Here is a 19,693-nt window from a genome sequence, read left to right as displayed (position 1 = left end):
CCATTTGGTAAATATTTATCAGGCACCTACTATATTTTAGGCCCTGTGTGGGAGATTAGTGCTGAACAAGCCAGAACCTGTTCCCTTCCTGAAGCTTTCCATCTCTCTGGGTGAGAAAAACTTGAAATAACTGCACACACAAAAATGATAAAAACTGTGATAAGTATTGTTCTTGGGGTGGGGTGGGTGGGTGATCAGAGAAGAACACTGAAGTCTGAATGCAGATCAGCTCTGGGAAATGGGTTTGGAGGCTGGGAAGAGCAGTCTAGGCAGAAGCTCTGAGACAGGAGTGAGCGTATGAATAAGGATGGAGGCACTCAGAGGAAGAGCAGAAGGAAAGGGGCCAGAGCCTGCACAGCCTGGGGTGCTTGCCCTCACCCTAAGAGGAGGGCCTAGGGTTGGTGTTGGTTTTTATTCCAGGATAGTAGAGAGGAGACTGGACAGGGCTGAGTGGATACAGAGACCTCAGTCAGGAAGCAACCTTAGTGGTCCAGGCACAGGGCTGCAGGTGGCTGGAGGGGAGGAAAAAGGAGATGGGGCTGAGTAGTTCTACCCACACTCCCCCATCCAGGGCCTCTCTAGCCCTTTCCCAGGTACTTGCTACTGTGGTCAATGTTCAGGGTACCCTGACCCCCAGGCAGTGGCTGGTTATTGTTTCATGACCAGCTCTCTGGGTGAAAAAAATTCTCACTAGCAGCATTTGCCAATTTCTGTGGTGTAAATACTCCCATCATGGCTGACTTCAGACTACCAACCTGAAGTCAATGGATGAGCAGTTGTGAAGAAAAGTTTACAACTGTCCAAGCTGCAGGAAATTAGCTCCAACACACTACTGCACTCAGGTCTCAGAAAGGCAGTAGTTCTGATGAAGTGCCATTTGTATATGTCTCACCCTCTATGTAATTCCTGATTCCTGTGTGTATGTTGGGGGTTGTGGAGTAAAGAGGGTGAGGGTGGATGGGGAGGGGTGTGGGGGAGAGAGGTTGCTAAGGAATTAATAATAATGACCACTCCCTCTAGTCTTTCCCATGACTCCAAGAGATTAGTACTATTGTTATCCCCACTTCATAGATGAAGAAACTAAGACACACATTAAATAACTTGTCCAAGGTCTCACAGCAATAAGGGACAAAACTGGGAACTCAAACCACCTCATTCCTGGGGTGAAGACTTTGCCTTCCTGAATCTCTGCCCTGTCCTGCCTGTGAGCTGGCTAAGAATGAGGGAGATGGGGGAGAGTTAGGAGGGAGCAAGGAATGGAGGATGGGCTAGCTAGGAAGAAGGAGGAAGCTGTCAGCAGCAGGAGGTTGGGGGTGGGGTGTCATTTGAAATTATCTGGTTGGAACCCTAATGTGGGCGAGGTGGGAGGTTGGAGTGGCCTCTACAAGTCAGTTTGGGGTGAACGGGATTTTTAAAGGCAATTATGAGCTTCCGCTGAGAATGTGCCTGGGAGAGGGTGCAGCAAGTTGGGGTAGGCAGGGTTCAGGCACCCAGAGGGCCCCCCACACACACACCAGCTACTGCCACAGGGAGGGGGCACCAGGCCAGAGTCCACGCGGCCTGTTGCCTCCAGATTTTTAATGCAAGTGACTCAGCAGCCCCGACAGCTCAGCAAGGACATGGGAGCAGTCGGGTCAGCCCAAGCAGCCTGGAACAGCTTCAGTCAAACAGGGATTGCTGGCCCCTCTGCCGCCCCCCACCTTCCCTGCCGTGCCCACCCCACACCCGGGGTCAATGACCTAGTGTTTGGCAACATCCTCCAGGGCCCAGGGCAGATTGGGCGAGGTAGGCAGGAGCGGGTGGATGTGGGGATGGGGCTTGACTGGGGAGCCAGGATAGCCATTGAGCCCCCGCCACCAAGTGATCTGTGGGAGTTGGGCTCAGCTCTCCTGCCACCTGAGTTCTCTGCTCTGCAAAGGCTGGTGGCTCACTGGCAGTTCCTCGCAGAGCACCAGGCTGCAGCTCAAATACTCCCACATCCACAGCCTGCTTCTCCATGCACTACCATTCCCTCTCAGCTCTCCTCTCTCCTTCCTCCCTGCTCGGCTCAGAATTGCCATTGTGCTTTTGACATTTCCTTCTCAAAGTTCTTTCCAACCCTGGGAAGCAAGTCCTGCTTGTGTTCTAAAGACCTAGTGTCCTTGCTTTGGCCCTCAGTTTCCCCATCCTGCACAATGGAGAGAAGTTCTCATGAGACTCTGGGAACCCATGAAGCAGTCTGTGTATTGTGCATGTCTGGGGTCAGGGAAGCATCGTCCTTCAAACCTACTTGCTTGGTGCTAAGCACACAGTAGGTGCTGTATGGATTGGTTGCTGAGTCTGCCTTGCCTGGAAGTTGGGGATGAGGAAGCTTCTAAGGGGCAATGGGCTTGCACCCAGTGGTCATCCTAGGGATGGGATGGGAGTGGCCATGGTCTCTTTGCCCTTTCAAGGAACCCCTGGATATTCTGCTTAATTGTTATTATACTCATCATCCCATTTTACGAATGAGAGACCAACCTGGAAGAGGTTACATTGCTTCCCCGAAGTCCCTCAGCTAGTATGTGGCAGAGCCAAGATTTGAACTCAGGCAGCCTGGCTCCAGGGCCCACAAACGAAACCGTTGGACGACATGCCTTTCCTTGCAGTTGAAGTGAATGATTTCCAAAGTGGGAAGAGTTTATATATATATAAACTTACATATCCTATATAAATTATATATATACACATATATTTTTTGAGACAGAGTCTCACTCTGTCACTTACATTGGAGTCCAGTGTCACGATCATGGCTCATAGCAGTCTTGACCTCTTGGGCTCAAGGGATCCTCTTGCCTCAGCATCCTGAGTAGCTGGAACTACAGGCAAGAGCCACCATGTCTGGCTAATTTTCTTGTTTTTTTTATAGAGACAGGGTCTCACTGTGTTGCCCAAGCTGGACTCCAACTCCTGGGGCTAAGCAATCCTTCTGCCTTGGCCTCCCAAAGTGCTGGGATTACAGGTGTCAGCCACCAGGCCTGGCAAGTTATATTTATCTCATCCTTTAACATTTCTACTTTCTTCATAAACATATATTTTTATATGTAGTGCAAGTATACAATTTAAAAAATAACTTTATTGAGTAAGACTTGTATACTTAAAATCCACCTATTTTAAGTGCACAGTTCAATGATTTGTAGTACAACCATCATCATGATCCAGCAATTTTAGAACATTTCCATCACTCCAAAAGCAATTCCTTCTGTCCCTTTGCAGTCATTCCTGGTTCTCACCCTGACCCCCAGGCCACCACCATTAATCTACTTTTCTGTCTCTGTAGATTTGCCTCTCCTGGAAATTTCATATAAATGGAATCATACAATATGTGGTCTTTTATGTCTAGTGTCCTTGAACTTAACATAACGTTTTCAGGTTCATCCATGTTGTAATATGTATCAGTGTTTGGTTTTTCTTTATAGCTGAATAGTATTCTGTTGTGTGATACACCACATTTTCTCAATGCATTCACCAGTTGGTGGTCACTTAAGTGGTTTCCACTTTTTGGCTGTTATGAATAATGCTCCCATGGATATTCATAGTTTTTGTGTGGACATACAATTTCATTTCTCTTGGGTATATACCTAGGAGTGTAATTGCTGCATCATGTGGTAAATTTATGTTTAACTTTTAAGAAAATGGGCGCGGTGGCTCACACCTGTAATCTCATCACTTTGGGAGGCCAAGGTGGGTGGATCACCTGAGGTCAGGAGTTCAAGACCAGCCTGACCAACATGGTGAAACTCTGTCTCTACTGAAAATACAAAAAAATACAAAAAAAAAAAAAATTAGCTGGGCATGGTGGCAGATGCCTGTAGTCCCAGCTACTCGGGAGGCTGAGGCAAGAGAATTGCTTGAACCCGGAAGGTAGAGGTTGCAGTGAGCCAAGATCACGCCACTGCACTCCAGCATGGGCAGCAAGAGTGAAACTCCGTCTCAAAAACAAACAAACAAACGAACAGACAATAACTACCCAAGTATCTTCCAAAGTGGCTCTACCATTTTATGTGCCTACCAGCAGAGTATGAGGCTTCCTATTTCTCTGTATCATGATACTTGATGTAAAGTGGTGTCTCATTATGGTTTTAATTTGCATTTCTCAGATGACTAATAATGTTAAGCATCTAAGTTGTCTAATTTGTTTGTATAAAGTTATTCATAGTATTCTTTATCATTCTTTTACTTTCTGTGAGGTTAGTAGTGATGTTCCCTCCTTCAGTTTTGATTTCAACAATTTGTGTCTTTTTCTTTTTGTCTTGGTCAGTCTAGCTAAACGTTTGACAATTTTATTGACCTTTACATTTGATTTTCATTGATTCTTCTCTGTTGTTTTTATGTTTTCTATTTTATGAATTTCTGTTCTAATCTTTATTATTTCCTTACTTGGGATTGCTTTGGGTTTAGTTTGCTCTTCTTTTTCTGATTTCTTACAGTGGAAGTTTAGGTTATTGATTTGACATCTTTCTTTTTTTTTGCTAATGTAGATTTTTAAAGGTATAAGTTTACTACTAAGCTCCGATTTCGATTCTATATATTTTGATATGTTATTTTTGTGTTCATTCAGTTCAAAATACTTTTCAATTTGCCTTGTGATTTCTTTTTTGACCCATTAATTATTTAGAAATGTTTTGTTTAATTTCCAAATATTTGTTGATTTTCTAAATTTTCTTCTGTTGTTTATTTCTAACGTATTCTTTGTGGTAATAAACATACTTTGTATGATTTTAATTTTTTTCAACTCATTGAATCTTGTTTTATGGCCCAGTATATGGTCTGTTCTGGTGAATTCTTTGCAAACTTGAAAAGAATGTATATTCCTGACATTTTGGGGAGAATGTTCTCTAGATGGCAGATTAAGTTAGTGATGGTGTTGCTCAAGTCTTGTATATTCTTGCTGGCTTTCTGTCTAGTTGTTCTATACACTATTGTGAATGGAGTATTGAAATCTCCCACTCTTATTGTTGAATTATCTTATTTCTTCCTTTGTTTCCATTAGTTTTCTTTCATGTATTTTGGGAGCTCTGTTTTAGGTGGATATGTGTTTAATTATTATGTCTTTCTGATGAAATGACTCTTTAATTATTATATAATGTTACTCTTTGTCTCTACTATCATTTTTTGGTCTTAAAGCCTATTTTGTCAAATAATTATATTAGACAAATACAAATATAATTGGTGTTGAAGTCTTTTTTGGCTAATAATTATATAGCCACTCTAGCTTTCTTATGGTTATTATCTGCATATGTTTTTATATGTTTATATGTGTAGGTTTATGTTTTCCCATTCTTTCACTTTTAACCTATGTATGTCTTTCGCTCCAAAGACAGCATATAAATAGATTTTGTTTTTAAGCCCAATCTGATAATCTCTGACTTTTGATTGGAGTGTTTAAGTCATTCACATTTAGTGTCATTATTGATATGGTTGGATTTGTCTCTGAAGTTTTGCTATTTTTTTCCATGTTTCACGTCTTTCTTTTCTCAGCTTTCCTTTATTGCCTTCTTTTGTGTTAAATATGTTTCTAGTGTACCTTTTAAATCCTTTTTTGTTGTTTTATTATATATTTGAGTTATTTTCTTAGTTCTCATTCTAGGGGTTATAACGTGTTATAATTTATTACAATCTATTTCAGATTAATACTAATGCAATTTCAGTAAATTATAGAAACTTTGCTCTAATATAAGTCCATTCCCTTCCCCGTCCCCATCCTCTGTGCTATTACTGTTGTGTGTATTACATCCATATATGTTACAAATTCAACAAGACAATGTTGGGTTTATTGCTTTGTGTCATTTTATGTCTCTTAAGGAATTTTAGGGAAGAAAGGGGAAAAATATACTTATAGATTATTTTATATTAACCCACATATTTACCATTTTGGTGCTCTTCATTTTTTCCTCTGGATTTGAGTTATTTTCTGTTGTCTTTTCCTTGCTCCAATATAGCTCTACTCACATTTTTGTGCTATTAGTATCATATATATTACATCTTCATATGTTATAAGCCCAACAATATACAGTTGACTCTTGAACAATGCAGAGACTCGGGCACTGATCTCCTTCACCGTTGAAAATTTGTGTATAACTTTTGACTCCCCCCAAATTTAACCACTACTAGCCTACTATTGACCAGAAGCCTGATAACATAAACAGTATGTTAGCACATATTTTCCATGTTACATGTAGTAGGTACTATATTCTTACAATAAAGTAAGCTAGAGGAAAGAAAATGTTATTATGAAAATCACAAGGAAAATATATTTACTATTCCTTAAGTGAAAGTGGATCATCATAAAAGTCTTCATCTTGATCGTCTCCACAATGAGTAGGCTGAGGAGGAGGAGGAAGATGAGGGGTTGGTCTTGCTGTCTCGGGAGTGGCAGAGATGGAAGAGGTGGAGGAGGTGAAAGGGCAAGCAGGAGAGGCAGGTATAGCTGGTGTAATTTTATGGAATGCGTAATAATTTCTGCCTGACTTTTTGCTTTTTCATTTCTCTAAACAGGTTTCTGTATGGTACCAATCCTTCTTCCACTATCCGTTTTGGTTTTGTGCTTATATCATAGAAGGGTCTATGTCGTAAAAGAAGTCAAAGGCAGTCTTGGATAATAGAAGTTATCTGCCAAATTGTCTAATGTCAATTAGTTTTCTGGCCCTGTTTCTTCTGTGTCTTCTTCCTCATTGTCTTGCATGGTTTGGAAGCGCTCATCTTCATCAGGTCATCTTCTGTCAATTTCTCTGGTGTAGTGTCTATTCACTCTTGAATTTCTCCAAGATCCATATTTTGAAATCCTTCCCTCTCCTCTTTTTTTTTTTTTTTTTTTGCCATACCCACAACCTCTCTCATGATTTCCGTGTTTGGCTCATTTGTACATCCTGTGAAGTCAGGCACAACATCCGGATGCAGTCTTCTCCAGCAGGAATTTATTGTTTAGGGCTTGATGGCTTTCACAGCTTTCTCTATAACAATGGCATCTTCAAAGGTATAATTCTTCTAGGCTTATCATGATGTTCTTTCTATCAGGGTTCTCTTCCATAGCGTTGACAATCCTTTCCATAGAATACCATGTGTAATGAGCCTTAAAGGCCCTTATAACTCCCCGATTTAGAGGCTGAATTAGAGACATCATTTTGGGGGCAAATAGATCACTTTGACACCTTCAGTATTGAAGTCGTGGGGTTCTAGGTAGCTAGGGGTATTGTCCAATATCAAAAGAACTTTAAAAGGTAATCCCTTACTGTCAAGGTACTTCCTGACTTCAGGGACAAAGTATCATTGAACAAATCCAGAAAAAGTGTTCTTGTTGTTCAGGCTTTGTTCTTCTTATTATTTTTTAAAAATAAGGACAGCATCTTGCTCTGTTGCCCAGAGTAGAGTGTAGTGCAGTCGTAGCTTATTGCAATCTTGAACTCCTGGGCTCAACCAATCTCCCACCTCAGCTTCCTAAGTAGCCAGGATTACAGGCCCACACCACCATGCCAGCTAATATTTTAAATCAATTTCTTTCTTTCTTTCTTTCTTTCTTTCTTTCTTTTCTTTTCTTTCTTTCTTCTTCTTTCTTTCTCTCCTCCCTCCCTCCCTCCCTCCCTCCCTCCTCCCTCCCTCCCTCCCTCTCTCTCTCTCTCTTTCTTTCTTTCTTTCTTTCTTTTCTTTTTTCTTTCTTTCTTTCTTTCTTCTTTTTTTTTGTAAAGGCAGGGTCTCGCCACGTTGTCCAGGCTGATCTTCAATTCCTGGCCTCAAGGGATCCTGCCTTGGCCTCAGAAAGTGTTGGGATTAGAGGTGGGAACCCCTGCTGCTGGGCCAATTCAGGCCTTCTTGTTGTACAACCAGAGCTAGTGTTTACCTTTTCCTTTTGAGGCTCAGGGGTTAGCAGCTTTACAGATAAAGGCAGTCCTGATTATAAATCCAACTGCATTTGCACAAAACAGTAGCATTTGCCTATCTTTTCCTGCCATAATTCCTGGTGCTCACTTCTGTTTCTTATTAATAACTGTTCTTTGTGGAGTTTATCCCATCCTCCTCAAGAATAGGTCACTTTTCTCTGCATTAAAAACCTGTTCAGGCAGATATCCTTTCTCCTCAATGATTTTCTTAATTCTGGGAACTTGTCTGCCGCCTCTTGGTTGGCAGAAGCTGCTTCTGTTATCTTAACATTTTTCAAGCCAAACCTCTTTTTAAAATTATTAATAATTTAATAATTATTAAAATTATTAATAATTTAATAATTTTAATAATTATTAAACCATCCTTTGCTGGCATTAAATTCTCCAGCTTTAGATTCTTTACCTTCCTTTTGCTTTAAGTTGTCATATAACTTCACTTCTTCTCGAATATTAGGTATACTTTCCTATAGCAATTCTGCACTCACCATAAAAGCTGATAAAAAGATATTTTACAAGAAGTGTCTACTGGCGTAGCTGCAGTGATGGCTTCACAAATTTCCTTTTCTTTTTTTTTTTTTTACAGTGGTCCTTACAGTAGATTTATTTTTCTTGAAATGGTGGATAACCACAGCTGCAGACCTCAGTCTACAGTATAGATCAAGCAATTCAACTTTTTCTTGTAATGTAATGACTTTCCTCTGCTTCTTGGGAGCACTTCCAGCATCACTAGTGGCATGGTGTTATTCAAGGTTTACAGCATTGCACTAAATACAATGAAAGATACGTGAGAACCGCAAGAGATCACTCTTTACTGTGATATGCAATTTACTGGAGAGATGAACTGCTCATGCAGAGATGATTAGCATCATATGGTATTTTAAGCCATACAACACTTGAGTTCACCACAATAGCAACAAGAGGTAGCTACGAAATTATTATAGCAGTACAGTATATGCTACAGCTAATTTTATGCAGTTATAATTTAATGCTGTACTTTTATGTTTACATTTCTCTCAACTATGAATAGTATCATTTACAATCTGTGTTTGCGTGTACATTTTGATAAATTATTAGCTTTTTATATTAGATTTGTGTATATTTTAGGTAGTAAATGATAAAATGACTAGTATCTACACATTTTATGTATTAATGACATACCTACCTTTTTCTTATTTTTTTGATATTAACAGGCTACACAGTTGGTCTGCAGGTTTTTTCAAATTGTTACAAAATCTCCAAAACATTTACCAATATATTATTGAAAAAAATCCATGTATAAATGGACCTGTGCAGTTCTAACCTGTGTTGTCAAGGGTCAACTGTAATTTTATAATTAGTATTTTATGCAATTGTCTTTTAGATAAATAAAAGAAAAATATATTTATAATGTCTTACATTTACCTACGTAATTACCTTTTTCTGTGTTCTTTACTTCTTCAAGTGGATTCATGTCACTGTCTGGTGTCATTTCCTTTCAGCCCGAAGGACTTCCTTTAGTACTTCTTGCAGGCATGCACACCAGCAACAAATTCTCACCCTTTGTTTACCTGGGAGTGTCTTTATTTCAGTTTCACTTTAAAGGAATACTTGTGTTAGATATGACTACGTGGTTGGCAGTTTTTGTCTTCTTTTCAGCACTTTGAATATGCCATCCCACCTCCTTCTGGCCTCCATTACTTCTGATCTGAAATCAGCTGTGAATTACATTGTAGTTCCCTTCTACGTAATGCATCCTTTTTCTCTTGCTGCTTTCAAGATTTTCCCTATCTCTGTCTTTCAACAGAGTTACTGTGGTGTTTGTCTATGGATCTTTTTGTATTTGTCCTATTTAGACTTTGTTTGCATGTGTAGTGTCTTTCATCAAATTTGGAAGCTTTTTGGCCACTATTTCCTCACGTATTTTTTCTGCCCTTTTCTCTCCTTCCGAAACTCCCATGAGGTGTGTAGTGATATGTTTGATGATGCTCCACAGATCTCTGAGGCCCTATTCATTTTTCCTTATTCTTTTTTACTTTCTGTTTTTCAGATTGGATAATCTCAATGGATCTATCTTTAGGTTTGCTTATTCTTTATTTTTCCAGTTCAAAGTTGCTGTTAGACCCCTGCTGTAAACTTTTCATTGCAGTTATTATACTTTTCAATTCCAGGATTTCCAGTTCTTTTCAAAGATATATATAATTTCTACCTCTTTATTGATATTTTCTATTTGATGAATCATTTGATGGGAGTATTTCCTTAATTCTTTGTACATGGCTTCTGTTATTTTAACACATTTATAATAACTTCTTTGAAGTCTTTGTCAAATGCAACATCTGGACACCTCAAAGACAGTTTCTCTTGACTGCTTTTTCCCTCTGAATGGATTACACGTTCCTGTTTATTTGCATGTCTTACCGTTTCTTGCTGAAAACCAGACATTTTTGATAATGCACTAGCAATTCTGAATGCTGATTCACTACCAGCACCACCACCACCAGCCCCGTCGTTGTTGCTGAGTTTTTTGTTAGTTGATTGGTTGTCTAGGAATTTGCCTGGGCTCATTCTATGGAACCTGTCTTCCGCACAGTGTGAGGCCGCTGATAGCTCTGCTCAGTTTTGCTTTGTTTTTAATTTTTGTTTTAATTTTTCAGCCTGGCTTCCTAGGAATTGCCCCTGGGTCAGCATAACTTAGTGTTCAGCCAATGATTGGTCAGAGGTAGATTATGCTTAAATACCTTAATCTCACAAGGCTTCTACCCTCTGCCAATGGATCTGTGTGTGGGTTGGGGAGCACATTCAAACTTCAGGGGGTTCACAGGTCTCCCCTGAATTTAACTCTCTATATGCTCAGCCAGGGATGAGTAGATAGCCAAGACCTTTCCGTCTTCCCCAGTGAGCATCAACCTTGCATACTGTCAGGGGTATGTGGGAGCTCATCAAGCCTCACTATGGCTTTCTTACTCCCGGATGTCCCTGTTAAATGTCTTGCTGTTCTGATGATTTTTGCTTGCCCCAACTAGTATTACACTTCAGCCTACCTGCAATGTTGGCCTTAACATACATAATTTTAAAATAAAGAAATACACCTATACTGAGAGGCACAATGATATATTTACTGACAAAAGTGCACAAGGGAACAAATTTGCCAACTATGGGTCTAGTTTTTGGTGTCTCTGACTGATCTTACCCAAGCTGGAAGCTATAATAGAATGCTGAGCTCTGGACCTGGCACTCTTGGGTGGGGTCTGGGGGGCACTTAGACAGGCTTTTGCAGAGGCCATCTCGGGGGCAAATGGTGGTCATCCAAGGGTTGAACTTGCTTCCCTGGGACAGCCAGCACTGCCCATCTGGGCAGGGACTCTGCCCCTAGGGATGCAGGCCTGGCAGTTCCATCAGCAGGCTTGGGGTGGGAAGCCAGTTGCCCTCTACACTGGCTTCAAGTCACCAGAAGCCTGCCAGACACTTGGAAGGAAGGTCTCGCAGAGCCAAGAGAACGATCAATTTCCTCAGAGCAGGGCTGCTGGGGAGGGGACGGGGAGGGTCACCCAGTAAGAAGCTGGCTCCTGACTCAGAAGCCCAGGCTGGAGAGGGCTGGGGCCTGTGCTCTCCTCTACCCCCTGAGCACTCACTTAGAAGACAAGGAGTCAGAGAGCAGCCCCCTCCCCTCGGGTACTGGCCCTGTCCTTGGAGCGGGCACATAGAGAAGCCTGTGAGCTGAAGGTCAGTGTGCTCAGCAGGCACCGTGGGGAGGGGGAGGGTGGAGGACAGAGGGAAGAGCTGGGCTGACAGTCACGTACGCTGATGTCACTGGTCACTCCGCCTCCCTAAGGTATTGTTTTCCTCATGGCCAAGCCTGCAGCTGAGTTCAGGGGGGTAGTCACGTCCCATCCCTGGCACAGCTCTTCAGGTCACTCACTGCACTGCCTCCAGGGCTGCTGAGGTCAGGGTGGCACTTAGCAGCACTGCCCAGTGTCAGCTCTGCTCTGACAGCAGGGAGGAGGAGTCTAGGGAGTGGGGAGAGTGGCGGAGACAGGTGTCTGGGGGTTAGGAGTGGCCATGCTGCTGAGAAAGTGTCCCAGGATGCCTTGGGGCTGGCCCAGCCTAGGGGGCTAAGCTGGGCTCCTATCACAGGTGAGCAGGGGGACAAACCAGGAGCTCCCAGGAGAAAGACAGAGAGCTTGCCCTCAGGGAGTTTCCAGTATGATGGGAGAGTCAGCCCCTGCTTATAGGGAGCTCCCTGCCCCATGAGGAGACCCAGCCCCTGTCTGCCCCATGAGGAGACCCAGCCACTGTCTGCAGATGCAGCGGGTGTGTCTGGGCCGAGGGTGGTAGTGGCTGTGGTCAAAGCTCCTTCTTATTCTCTTCCCCATGTAAGGTTCCCAGGTCACCCAGATTAGGTCCTCTGGAAGATCCTGTCCCTTGACACTTTGAGGACCTGGCAGGTGCCCTGCATGTGACTGACCACATGCAATGTGGAGGGGCTGCCAGAGCCCAAGTGCAGACAGACGGAGGCGTCCCTGTGTCTGAGCTCGTCCTTGGGGCTGGGTCCAGCAGAGGGAGCTGCCAGCCAGCAGGAGCTGAGTCAAGCTGTCCTGACCCCTGAGATGGCCTTGAGAGAAACTCCCACCACTCACCCAGGGTAGGGGATTCACCCCATGACAGGAGCTGAAGGGCCTAGATTCTCCCCATGGTTGGAGCTGAAGTGCCTAACAGCATATATGGGAGCCCAGGCTGCTTCAGCCCACCCCACCAACCCATGCTGTCCCCATGGAGACCGCTCTGCAGAATCCTAAGTTCTTAATTCTTCCAGCTGAGCCTATGGAGTCCTTCTCACCATCCCCAGGGTAGGCAGTAATGCAAGGAATCAGACCTAGGTGTGAGTTCTCCTCCCTTCCTGACTAGCTCTGTGACTCTAGGCAAGTTAAGTAACCTCTCCGGGTCTTGATTTCTTCATCTACTGCTTCGTGGGCTGCTGTAAAGGGGAAGCGCATGAAATTTGCCTGGCACATAGTAGGTGCCCAGTTAGGGTAACTTCCCTTTCCTAACAGACACATCAAGCTGCAGCCAGAATGAGGTGGCACTAAGGGAACAAGGGACATGACCCTTGGCTCTTCCCTCAGCACCCCACCCTGCCTTGCAACCCTTCCGCTCATGTGCCCCTGGCTGTAGGTCAGGTCACCCCTCAGCAAGACTTCCTGGCCACTTGCCACCCCCATGGAGACCATGCTGCAGTCTCCTTCGGATTTGTAGATTCTGAGTATTACCTCCCTTTCCTATTCAGCATATTTACTGAAAATTTTCTATGTGCCAGACCCTGTTCTAGGCACTAGAACAGCAGTGAGCAAAATTGACAAAGGTCCCTCACTTCATGGAGCTAGCATTCAAGTGGAGGGTGACAAACATTAGACACAATTTTAGAGGGTGGTAAGTGCACTGGAGAAAGATAAAGGGACAGGAGACAGGAGTGAGGGGTGTAGGGTGTGATGCAGTTTTAAATAGGGAGGTCAAGGTAGGCCACCCTGAGAGGGTAACATTTGAATAAAGACTTGAAACAGGGAGCCATGTGCACGACTGGAGTAGAGCATGCCCTGTAGAGGGAGCAGCACGCGCAAAGGCCCTGGGGTGGAAGCAGAGCTGTTTATTTGAGGAACAGCGAGGAGACCAGTGTGGAATGAATGAGAGGGAGAGTAGTGGGAGGTGAGATCAGAGAGGTAGGACAGACTAGATTTTGTAGGGGCTGGTGGTAGGCCATTGTCAGAACTTTGACAATGTCCACAAATGTGGACACAGAGAAGGCAGAGGAAACTTCCATTTTCCTGATGGATAATGGGACAGGATGGACATGCCACCTGTTTAATAAAGATGAGCCCAGAACTCCCAAGATTGGCACTGGAAGTACCTTCCTGACTTACAGAGGCAGCTTGGTCCGTGGATCTGCCCCGTGGGGATCACTCACCAGATTTTGGTGCCATCTCACAGTGGTCTTATAGGGAGAGGTGCGGGCCTGTTCAAGGGAGTGTCCACCGCAGCCTGAGGGCAGGCATGTGTTGTTGATCCTACATCTTACAGGCACTGAAAGAAGGAAGGAGTGAATGAATGAATGATGGACACAGGTGATGTCCTTTAATTCTCTTTAGCACCAGGGACCAGGCTGGAGTATTTAAAAAGTCAAAGGCAATAAACTCTGAGAGACAAGGCCTTTGAGGTGGTGTGGCTGATAATGCATTGCCTAAGCCTGCTCTTTTCCCACTTGGAAGCCCCCTACAAGGTGCCTCTGCTGGCTTCTGGGTGGCCAAAGCCCCATGACTCTCACTCCTGCAACACACACTCATCTCAGACACCCAGAACCTTCAGAGGCTGAGCTGGGAGTCAGGATTCCCACCTCCTGAAATCCAGCATCTTGTCTGAGGCCTTCTCTTTCTTCCCTGAGCCCCATCAGAAGGGGCCACCTCTTCGTGGGGAGTTCCCCCATACCCCCACCCCCCACACAGAGTCCAGCCTTGTGGCCCTCACCCAAATGACCCTAATCTCAGTTGGCATCAGACAAGAGGTGCCTCAGGCAGGGGTGGGGAGTGGCCTAGACTAGAGGAATATTACTAATGACACCACCACAGTAGCGGCAACTCACACTCACAAATACTGCCCTTGTGCCAGACTGTCCTAACCACGCCATCTGCATGATCTCATTTAGCCCTTAGAGGCCTCCAAGAGCTGCTTGAGGGAATGGGGGCCCCAAGAGATCAAGGGACTTCTCTCTGAGGGGCCTTTCCAGGTGCTCTACCCTAGGTGGGGGTGGTAGCTCTGTCAGGGCTCTGGCCCAGAACTGACTCTTTCAGCCGCTGCTTGGCCTCCCTGGAGCAGCCAAGCAGAGGGGTTCATCCCAGGGCACCCCTATCTCCTGTGACACCCGAGCTGAGTATGTCAAACTCCATCTCCATCCTTCAGAGCAGGACCCTGAGCAGCCCCGTCCTGCCCCTAGCTGCACTACAAGGACAGCAGAGTTGGCTGTCAGGGCTCGGGCCGCCCCCAGGGTGTGCTGCTGCTCCTCTGGACTGCCGAAGCCGCCTGCCTGCTCACCCTTCACCTCTGGGCCAGCTGAGCCCACCAGAGAGAGGTGCTATAAGCAGGAACAGGCCCAGCTCTCCTCTCAGGCTGAGAATGTGTCTCCTGCCTGCAGAGAACAGATGTGGGAACCCACATGTACAGAGGAAGACTTCGAGACTTCCAGAGCCCATGTCTCCTGCCCTGGGAGAGGTTGCTGGAGAGCTGGGCCCTGCTTGCTATGAACCCTGACCATTCCAGGCCTCACTTGCCCTTCCCGAGCTAGCAGAGCTGCTGCCCTGCCTGCCCAGCTCATGGCAGGTAAGACTGCATGTTGCAGGAAAACTGAAAAGTGCTCTGCAAACAGGGGCTTCTCCCAATTCACCCCCTGCATTCTCCTCTCCCTTTGCATCTGCATGCCCATGCCACCCCTTGCCTTCAAGGGCCTGTGTTGGAGCCCAACAGCAGGATGATGCCCACTTTCTTCTTCTGAACGTGGAATGCTGGGAACCGCACCTCTCACATGGCCACAGCTCGCCTTCCTCTCGACTTCCAGTCATTCATGCACAGGTTGGACTCCTAAACATGGAGACAAGCCTGGGTGGGCAAGACTGATGAGATCTGAGTCCACTCAGCAACAGGGCTTGATATAGATCCCTGTTCTTCCTACTGCCTCTTCTTTCTAGAAAACGGTGAGATAGAAGTAGGGGAGGAGTAGGGGAGTGATACTGGGGCAGAGAGCTTGGGGAACAGAAAGAACCTGGGCTGGGAGAACACAGACCTGGGGTTGTGCCCTGGCTCTCCCTAACGTCTCCTACTCCCGTGCCCCTCCCATTTAAACATTTGAGAAAAGAAGTGATGCCTCTAGGGGCTCAGGCTGAGTCTACCCATCAGACAAAGGCTCCACTCATCTCAGAACCCAGAGCTGGCAGGATGGGAGCCAGAGACCTGATGGAGGTCATGAAACTGGCAGAGAGAAAACTCATAGAAGTGGCCCGCCCTGCAGCCTGGGCTCGTGCAGCTGCCTGACTCACAGCCCCTCCTGGCAAAGCCTTCATGAAGCCTTCGTGCATCTTCTCCAGAGCTGGGTCGGAGGCTGCTTTGCATTCCCAGAGCCTAGTGGAGCGTCTGGCCCAGAACATGCCCATAATGATTGATTGTTGAACAAACGAGGCCGAGTTGAATGGGGTCCTTGCCCACATCCACATCAGCTGGCAATGACAGTAGCCTTATCATTGAGAAGGCTCAGCAGTGAGCACAAGGAGGTGGGCCTGAGGATGATGGGCACCCTGGACTCCAGGAAAGTGGTTTGCTGGGAAGCAGTTCCATGGTAAAGAAAGGATTCCATGGCTTTACACTTTGGAAGGCTTGGAGAATCCAGAGAGATACCAGGCTTTGAAATGGAGCCCTTCCTGGCCCATCTTGGCCAAGTAGAAGGAGGTGAGTGCAGGGTGCTAAAAAGCCCTCCATTTTGAAAGTCCGTGTTCAAAATCTGGCAAAATGGACTTTAGGCCAAATACCAGTGCATGGCTCACCCTGGAGGAAGGAGCTGAGATCTCAGGGATGAAGACCTCAAATTGCATTCTTTCTTTTAGCTCTGTTGGAGCAAAAAATAGCCCCAACTTCCCCACAGTGGGGACAAGCCAACAGTGGAGAAGAGTGAATCCAATGGGTGAGTACCAGAAAAGACAAGAGATGTTAGGATTGAGCAAGCCCCCTTCGTGGGGCATAAGTCTGGGGCTAGAGGGACTTTCATTTCCAGTGCTAAAAGACCTCCTGCTCATAAGCACAGAAACCTCAGCTACAGACGGAGGGCAGAAAGCCAAAGCTGGGCTGAGCGTGGTATAATGTAGAAAAGCGTGAAGACTCTATTTAGGAAATGACAGACTTCTGAGCTTGAAGTCAATCCCCAGTGAATACTTGAGAGTTGATTATTATGTGAATTCATAGATAAAGAAGACAGATGGACAGACAGATAAATAGTAGAACCCTGCTGCTTACATGTAATTTCATATATACTCAAAACATGGAGAGATGGGTTTTGTTGCCATAGCTGGCAAGTGAGGAACCTGAGGCTTTTGGAGGTTAAGTAATTTGCCCCAAACCACATCGCTAGAACTGTGCAGAATAGGCCCCCAGCTCTGTTGACCACAAAGGCCAGGGATTTCCTCTCCAGACCCTGCAGCTGGTTCTACTGGAAGCAAACAATGCCATGCTAACCAGCCTCAGCTCTTTCTCACTGGGATGCTGGACTGCTGGAGGTGAGAATGTTGGGTTTTGGCCAAGAGGGTAATACAGGCCTGTTAGGATATTCTAGTGAGGCCAGCTCCCATGATAACAGCAGGGACTCAACCATGGTGACAAATGATGAATGGACACCTGGAATTCTCTAAGGCTTGTTTCAGGACCCTTGGCCTTGGCCTCATCCCCGGCCTCATCCCCCTCAACATTTTTATCAATTGCTTGAATAGAGGCCTGAGAAGCTCCCCTCCCTCTGTTTGCAGATGACCCACAGCTGAGAGGAACAGGCTGGACAGCACAATGAGGATTCAAAATTAGCCTGACAGTGCCTGGAACAAAGAGTAAAACCAACAAGAGAGATCAACAGTAGGTATAAGTGACAAGTCCAGCTCTAGGGAGAGAAAAAACTCAAGTCAAAAGGCACATGGGGAGTGATCCTACAGAAATGCTGATTTATGTGCGAAAGGAGTCCTGGCAACATTGCCTTAAATGCTGCAAAGGTCTAGAAACAATCAAAATGTCCACCAGTAGGGGACTGGTTGAATACTTTAGGTAGATCCACACAATGGAAGGCTGTGGGCCTGATACAGAGAATGAGCCAAGGAATTATGTACTGATGAGGAAAATTCCCCAAGATACCTGGTTAAGTGAAAAAGCAAGGTGCCCGACAGTGCACACTGATAGTGTAGACTATGCAGCTCTTTGTATGATTAGGAATGTTTGTCTCTGTTTGCATATGTACAGATCATCTCCAGACAGACACACAAGAAAAGTGTATCTGAAAAGTGGCTGGCTGGGGTCTTGCTTTATATTGTATGTATATCTTTTGTGTGTTTTTTTGTGTCATATATATATTTGTGTGTGTGTGTGTGTGTAAATGGATAAAGCAGACCTTGTAGCAATTCTGGTGAAAAAGACCTGGAAGTTTGGCCAATCATAAACTCACTGAGAGCTAATTAAAAAACAAAACAAAACAAAACAAAACAAAAACAAACAAACAGAAAAACCAGCAAACTGACTGTAATGTGAGGTTATACCCATGGGAACACTAGCAGAAGGAGGTGTATGTTCTGCTATACTCTGAGCTGGTCAGTCTGTATTCGGAGTGTGGGGTCTCTCGGAGGGGCTATGTTTGAGGAGAAATATTGGCAGTTAGAACAGACCTAGGGGGACAGCTTGGCTGGGGTGGAAGCAGGGTAGAGGAGAGAATCTTGGTGGGCTTGGCGATTCTGGAGGAATGGAGGGCCATTGAGTTTGGACAAGATGCCTGTGCCTGTGGGATGGGAGAGGAATATGCCAACTCTCTCTGGTTTACTAAAGGACTGGCATGCAGAAGCAGGAGGAAGCTGATTATTTTATTTGCTCTGAAGAAAAGAACTTGGATCAAGTGTTTGGAAGGTACAGAGAGGTAAATCTTTGCCTTAGAAAGTCCTATCAATAATTAGAACAGCCCACTAGTATAGGAATGGGCTCTCCATCACCAGATGTTTTCAGGTAGCCACTGTGATCATCTATCTAGGATGTTGGAGTGAGCATTGGCAATCACTGGGGCCCATATTCTTGGGCTCACTACAGGCTTACTGAAACTGAATCTCTATAGTCAAAGTCTAGAAATCTGCTTTCCTTATTTATTTTTACCTCAGATATAGATAATTGATTCAATTATACTCATTGATTCCCAACATCCTATCAGTAGTCTACTCAAAGCCCCTTTTATCTGTTACTTTTCATTGTATTTTTTTCTCCTTCACCTACATTTCCACTCTCATCCTTCCTGCCTTCCAACCAGACCTAGACCTTCATTCTGTGTGTTTGATATAGGTCTTGAAATATGCATCTTCTTTGTATGCCGGGTGGTGGTGTTTTCTGCATGTTTTATAATTTATATAAATGGTACTATGCTGTAATTCTCCTTCTGTTTCTCACTTTTTTCATTCAACACTGCTATTAAGATCTATGTCTGTACATCTGGCCTGTTTCTAACTGCCACTTGGAAAGAAGCCACCCACCATGCTTATCTCCTCCTCCAGGGATGAACATTTATGTTACCTCCAACTTCCTAGTACCCCAAATTTTGCTGCCACAAGCACCGTGTACAAGTCCTCTTTCATTCCTGCATGATCGTTTTCCCCTGCTATAGACCCATTTGTGAGATTCTGGGATGCAGGCCATACACATATTTAGTTTCACTAAATACAGACAGATTGCTCTCAGAATGGCTGTACTAGTTTATCCTCTCGCCTACAGGAGACAAGAGTCCCATCTCCCTATACTGAGCATGATCCACCTTTCTAATTTGTGCCATTCACTTAGGCGTGAAGCTATATTATTGTTTGAAGCATGCATCTCTCTGACGACTGGTGAATTAGCATATCTCTTCATCAGCCACTGCACTTCCTCTTGTATGATGTGCCTATTCATATTTTTTGCCCATTTTTTTTTCTATTGAGTTTCCTGTCTTTTTCTTGATGATTAACAGGAGTTCCTTAACTATTCTCTCTCTCTCTCTCTCTCTCTCTCTCTCTCGCTCGCTCGCT

Source organism: Trachypithecus francoisi, unplaced genomic scaffold, assembly GCF_009764315.1.
Source record: "Trachypithecus francoisi isolate TF-2019V2 unplaced genomic scaffold, Tfra_2.0 Lachesis_group10, whole genome shotgun sequence".
NCBI lineage: Eukaryota > Metazoa > Chordata > Mammalia > Primates > Cercopithecidae > Trachypithecus > Trachypithecus francoisi.
Note: the sequence above shows the minus strand (reverse complement) of the source record.